Here is a 5,257-nt window from a genome sequence, read left to right on the forward strand (position 1 = left end):
TATTCCTTTCTTCTTCTCCTCTTCTTTTTCTTCTTTTTCCTCTTCTTATTTATTTCTCCTCTTCTTCTCCTTTCTTCATCTTCTTATTTTCCTTTTTCCTCTCATTCTTTCTCTTCTTCTTCCTTTCCTAGCTAGATATATAAAACTTTTCTAAAAATGTAACTTTTGCATATATAAAACCTTTTCTTCCTTCTTCTTCCTTCTATTCCTTCTTCCTAAATATATAAAACTTTTGAAAAAATGAAACTAACCTAAAATGTACTAAATCAGAGAACATATATAGATAAAACTTTTCTAATTAAAAATCTAACTTTTGCATATATGTATTTTTAAAACATCATTACAATTGAAAAAATACATACATACATACAAAAAACATGTAAAAAATGCATACATACATATATGAACATACATCAAAAAGTACATACATACATATATATATGAAAATCTAAAAACATGTAAAAATAGCATGTACAATTAAAAAAATTGCACGGCGGCGGCGGGGGCGGCAGACGCGCGGTGCTCACAGAGGCGGCGACACGTCGGGACAGGGGACGGCGGTACGGCGACGGCGACGGGGCAGGGGCGGCGCGCGTCGGGGTAGGGGACGGCGGCGCGCGGCGACGGTGTCGGGCGAGGGCACGGGCGACGGCTGGCGAGGGCGCGGGCGATGGCGACGACGGGTGCGGGTGACGGCGACGGCTGGGGTGGCGGGCGGCATCGGGGCAGCCTGGCGGCGTCGATGTGCTCGGCGTCGTCGGGCGAAACTGCGAGGGAAATGTGAAATTTTCCTAAGTGCTGGCTTATATAGCAAAGGCATTGGTCCCGGTTCGTGGCACTAGCCGGGACCAATGCCCCCCTTTAGTCCCGGTTGATGCCACCTACCGGGACCAAAGGCCTTGTGCTGCCCGGCGCCAAAACTTTAGTCCCACCTCGCTAGCTGAGAGAGCTCGAGAGTGGTTTATAAGCGCTGCTGCGCCTTCCCTCTCGAGCTCCTCTCAAATGCAGGCTTTCGGGCCTAACCCTGCGCTGTGTGCCTGTGGGCCTACTAGGCCTCCTGCGGGCCTGAATCCTGGACCATGTTAGGGTTTCTAGTCGTATTCAGGCCGTGGGGCCCAGTAGGTGGCACTTTCTTTTCTTTGTTGCTTTATTTATTTTAGTTTGTTTCTACTTACAACAAAATACTTATTGTTGCTATTTTTTCCAGTTTTTTTCTTTACTGCATTATTTATTTTATTTTGTTTTTTTGCTTTATTTTTTAATTCTTTTTGCTTTTAGTTTTAGAAAAATTATAAACTTTCTGTTAGTGTCATTAGTTTTCAAATTTGAAAACAATTTTTTTGTTTTTTTCTTTGTTGCTTTATTTATTTTATTTTGTTTCAACTTACAACAAAATACTTATTGTTGCTATTTTTTCCGTTTTTTTGTTTTGTTTTCTGCATAATTTATTTTATTTTGTTTTTTGCTTTATTTTTTCATTCTTTTTGCTTTTAAGTCAGCAAAATTATAAATTTTCTGTTAGTGCCATTAGTTTTAGGTCAGCAAAATTATAAACCAGCTCCCCCCGTTGCAGCATCACCGTATTCAGGGGGCACATAGTTGTCATCGTACTATTCTTCTTCGTCGTCTTCCATCATAACCCCTATTTCTCCGTGCCTCGTCCAAACATTATAGTGTGGCATGAAACCCTTGTAAAGCAGGTGGGAGTGAAGGATTTTCCGGTTAGAGTAAGACATCGTATTCCCACATTTAGTGCATGGATAACACATAAAACCATTCTGCTTGTTTGCCTCAGCCGCATCGAGAAACTCATGCACGCGCTTAATGTACTCGGAGTTGTGTCTGTCACCGTACATCCATTGCCAGTTCATCTGCGTGCATTATATATAATTAAGTGTCCAAATTAATAGAAGTTCATAATCACATTAAAACCAAAGTACATACATAGTTCTCATATAACAACATATAGCTCTCCAGAGCATCTAATTAATTAAACCATACATTGAAACTATGTAAAACATTTCAATGCGAAAACAAATGCGATCATAATTGCAACCAAGGTAACAATTGATCCAACGGCATAATGATACCAAGCCTCGGAATGAATGGCATATTTTCTAATCTTTCTAATCTTCAAGCACATTGCATCCATCTTGATCCTGTGATCATCGACGACATCCGCAACATGCAACTCCAATATCATCTTCTCCTCCTCAATTTTTTTGTTTTTTCCTTCAAGAAACTGTTTTCTTCTTCAACTAAATTTAACCTCTCGACAATAGGGTCGGTTGGAATTTCCGGTTCACATACATCCTAGATAAATAAAATCTATGTCACGTTGGTCGGCATAATTTTCATAAACAATAAATGAACCAATAGTTATAAAGATAATATATATCCCACATCCGAATCATAGACAGGACGAGGGCCGACGGGGGCGGATACCAAAACCATCGCACTATATAAGATGCAATAATAAAAGTAAGAAAATAATACAAGTATGTATGTAAACATACAAGTAAGAATATTTTTCCTTTCAGAAAGAAGATAAGAATAAGAGGCTCACCACGGTGGTGCCGGCGATGAGCTCAGCGCGGGTGATCGACGGCGGTGAAGACGGGGACGAGGCATGACGGACCGCTAAACCTAGACAAATATTGAGGAAAATGGAGCTTGGAGGTCGAGCTTGGAGAGGAGAAAGCTTAAGTAGTGTGGCTCGGGCATTCCATCGAACTCCTTGTGTGCATAGGAGGTGAGCTAGAGCACCACCAAGCCCTCTCCCCCTCGGCCAAAAAAAACAGAGCAGTGTGCTCTGCTCTTACGCGAGGGGGTATATATAGGCACCACCATTGGTCCCGCTTGGTGGCATGAACCAGGACTAAAGGGGAGCCTTTAGTCGCGGTTCATGCCACCAACCGGGACCAATGGTGGTGGGCCAGGAGCGAGGCCCATTGGTCCTAGTTCGTCCCACCAACCGGGACCAAAGGTCCAGACGAACCAGGACCAATGGCCCACGTGGCCCGGCCGGCCCCCTGGGCTCACGAACCGTGTCCAATGCCCCCATTGGTCCTGGTTCTGGACTGAACTGGGACTAATGGGCTGACCCGGCCTGGACCTTTTCCCACCTTTCTACTAGTGAACACCTTTTGGAAGACATCAACAAGGTGGTTGAAACTTATTGTGTGTGCCGTTTTCTGTTTCCAAGCGATGAAGCAAACAATTTGTGTGTTCTTTTTCTTGTTATTTCTGTAACCTCATGTATTAATTTGTTGTAGATGATGGTGAAGGTTTATATTTGGTCTTGTTCATCATAACTGTCATTTATCTGCCTTGCCCACCATCCTGCTATATCACCACCCATATTCTGAGCCCAAGTGCATTGTTCAAAATGGTCTTTCGCTCCTAGCTGACGAGCTTGAAGATCTTAACTTCTATGAGGTAGGCTGATGGGCACAAGTGCATAGTTCAAACGACCAAACAGTGATTACTTGAACATAATAGTTTTTCGCTCTTAGCTGATGACCTTTAGCTTTCCTGTTTAGTTTCAGTTAGACTGCATACATACCCTACTCAGTTAATCTATTTCGGTTGGAAAAATTACCACTTTGATGTTTGCAATGATTCTCCAAACTAGTTTGAGGATATGATTTGAAACTTGTTGCCCCAGTCTTAGGGTCCGCTTAGGTGGATCTGTGTTGATTGACATATTTTTGAATCTGACTCGACAAATGCAATTTTGAACAGTTGATTTGATTTCTTTTCAACTTACATTCCTTGGGTGATGGCTGTGACGATTTCCAAATATTCAAGCTCAACAAACCAAATCACAGGTTTGCTCCTAGGAGTTGATTTGTATGCCGATTATCCCGCTGAACCGAGCCATCTGATACCTTATATTTTTAATCTCCGGTTCATTGTTCTCACTCGACTCTTTTTGTGTTTGATTAGCTTGTTTGCTGTGGAGAACATAGTTGGGATGAGGATAATAAGTCTTTCGAAAGCATTGATGACATCGCTGGCAGAATTGAACCAATTAAAACATGGCCACAACTCAGCAACTGTATATATCTTCAATCCTTTTTGGCTATTGTTCTTGCCTTTCAATGTGGATGATCTGTTTGGATCATGAGGAGTTATTGATGCATAATCCAACACTTGATCTGAGGGGTAGCATGAGCAGCATGGGTGATGTCAACTTTGCAACTGAATCCTTTAGAGATCAGTTTTTTCAATAGTTTTGTTTCTTCTTGATTTCTTCAGTATCATGGGATGAAACCTTGAAAGAATCTGAGGAAACCTTTTGACAGAGTGCTTATTTTCCTATGAATCAGAAGGCATTTATATTCTGATGCTAGGCATTTTTTCTTCTGACATTCTTTTAGTTTTCTGGTTGCTGGGCAATCTTTTCCTTTACATTAGAGACCTGTAATGCAATTGAAGCACATAATGATTAGCTTTATGTTGGAATTACCGTCAGATACCCAATGACAATATTTTTGCGGCTTTCTGAGGCTTACTACCAATATCTTCAGCTCCTCTATAAGTTTATATTGTTTATTTTATTCATCTTAGATTATCCAAGTGAGGATTCTTAGACCATATGAAGTGTCGTATGACAATGTAAACAATAACCGCTTCCCTCCACTGCAAGTGTCCACCTTCGGCCATAACCTTTGTGGTTTGGTTTGGGCTAAAATCTCCTTTTGCACCTGGTTTTGTTCAGCTGTGTGCATGACTTTAACCGGTTCTCTGAGCGGTTATTTTATCTTGTTTGCTTTGTGTGTTGATAGGAACCTGACATAGTATTTTGGTCGGTTTACAGAGCTGGTTATTGTGATTACATCTTTGTTAACCAGTAGCTGACTAGTTGTAGTCGATATGATTTGATCAATTGGGGGATGTGTTATGATGATGATGATAAATTTAAGGCTTGTTTCTCAAAACATTTGCAGATGCCGCTTAAGAGCTTTCGCCCAGCCAGGCTTGAGAGGTAATGCTACTAATTCTTTCCTTGAATGTTTGAGCCTTATTAATATCCCCATACTTTGTTGTCTTCACTATGGTGATGACTCGTTTGCTATAATCATGATTGTTTGTTATTCTGCAATTGAACTTTGGATATTTGTTCAACTAATCTGTATTAGCTTTGCTTGCTATGTACATACTGTTTTAGCACCATACTAAGCCACGCATGTTCTCAACTGCAGGTGTTCCCAACTTGATATATATGGAGCTAGTGTTGTTGGGTTTTCTTCTG

General features: G+C 41.2%; 9 non-coding genes across 9 annotated transcripts; all 9 read left to right on the forward strand.

Moving 5' to 3' along the window:
- Nucleotides 1-3,276: 3,276 nt before the first annotated feature.
- LOC123063892 (small nucleolar RNA Z43) lies at nt 3,277-3,372 on the forward strand. Its single transcript, XR_006430594.1, has one exon. It is a non-coding gene; the product is annotated as a small nucleolar RNA Z43 (small nucleolar RNA).
- Nucleotides 3,373-3,434: 62 nt separating this feature from the next.
- Nucleotides 3,435-3,527, forward strand: LOC123063837 (small nucleolar RNA snR60/Z15/Z230/Z193/J17). The gene has a single exon (XR_006430587.1). It is a non-coding gene; the product is annotated as a small nucleolar RNA snR60/Z15/Z230/Z193/J17 (small nucleolar RNA).
- Nucleotides 3,528-3,637: 110 nt separating this feature from the next.
- LOC123063922 (small nucleolar RNA U31b) lies at nt 3,638-3,723 on the forward strand. Its single transcript, XR_006430620.1, has one exon. It is a non-coding gene; the product is annotated as a small nucleolar RNA U31b (small nucleolar RNA).
- Nucleotides 3,724-3,780: 57 nt separating this feature from the next.
- On the forward strand, nt 3,781-3,884 carry LOC123063905 (small nucleolar RNA Z107/R87). Its single transcript, XR_006430604.1, has one exon. It is a non-coding gene; the product is annotated as a small nucleolar RNA Z107/R87 (small nucleolar RNA).
- A 235-nt stretch (nt 3,885-4,119) lies between these two features.
- Nucleotides 4,120-4,213, forward strand: LOC123063925 (small nucleolar RNA snoR31). The gene has a single exon (XR_006430622.1). It is a non-coding gene; the product is annotated as a small nucleolar RNA snoR31 (small nucleolar RNA).
- Nucleotides 4,214-4,258: 45 nt separating this feature from the next.
- Nucleotides 4,259-4,353, forward strand: LOC123063900 (small nucleolar RNA snoR31/Z110/Z27). The gene has a single exon (XR_006430601.1). It is a non-coding gene; the product is annotated as a small nucleolar RNA snoR31/Z110/Z27 (small nucleolar RNA).
- Nucleotides 4,354-4,437: 84 nt separating this feature from the next.
- LOC123063918 (small nucleolar RNA snoR77Y) lies at nt 4,438-4,518 on the forward strand. Its single transcript, XR_006430616.1, has one exon. It is a non-coding gene; the product is annotated as a small nucleolar RNA snoR77Y (small nucleolar RNA).
- A 57-nt stretch (nt 4,519-4,575) lies between these two features.
- LOC123063894 (small nucleolar RNA Z112) lies at nt 4,576-4,758 on the forward strand. The gene has a single exon (XR_006430596.1). It is a non-coding gene; the product is annotated as a small nucleolar RNA Z112 (small nucleolar RNA).
- A 148-nt stretch (nt 4,759-4,906) lies between these two features.
- Nucleotides 4,907-5,027, forward strand: LOC123063793 (small nucleolar RNA SNORD14). The gene has a single exon (XR_006430560.1). It is a non-coding gene; the product is annotated as a small nucleolar RNA SNORD14 (small nucleolar RNA).
- The last annotated feature ends 230 nt before the right edge of the window (nt 5,028-5,257 follow it).

The sequence above is a fragment of the Triticum aestivum genome, chromosome 3A (assembly GCF_018294505.1).
Source record: "Triticum aestivum cultivar Chinese Spring chromosome 3A, IWGSC CS RefSeq v2.1, whole genome shotgun sequence".
NCBI lineage: Eukaryota > Viridiplantae > Streptophyta > Magnoliopsida > Poales > Poaceae > Triticum > Triticum aestivum.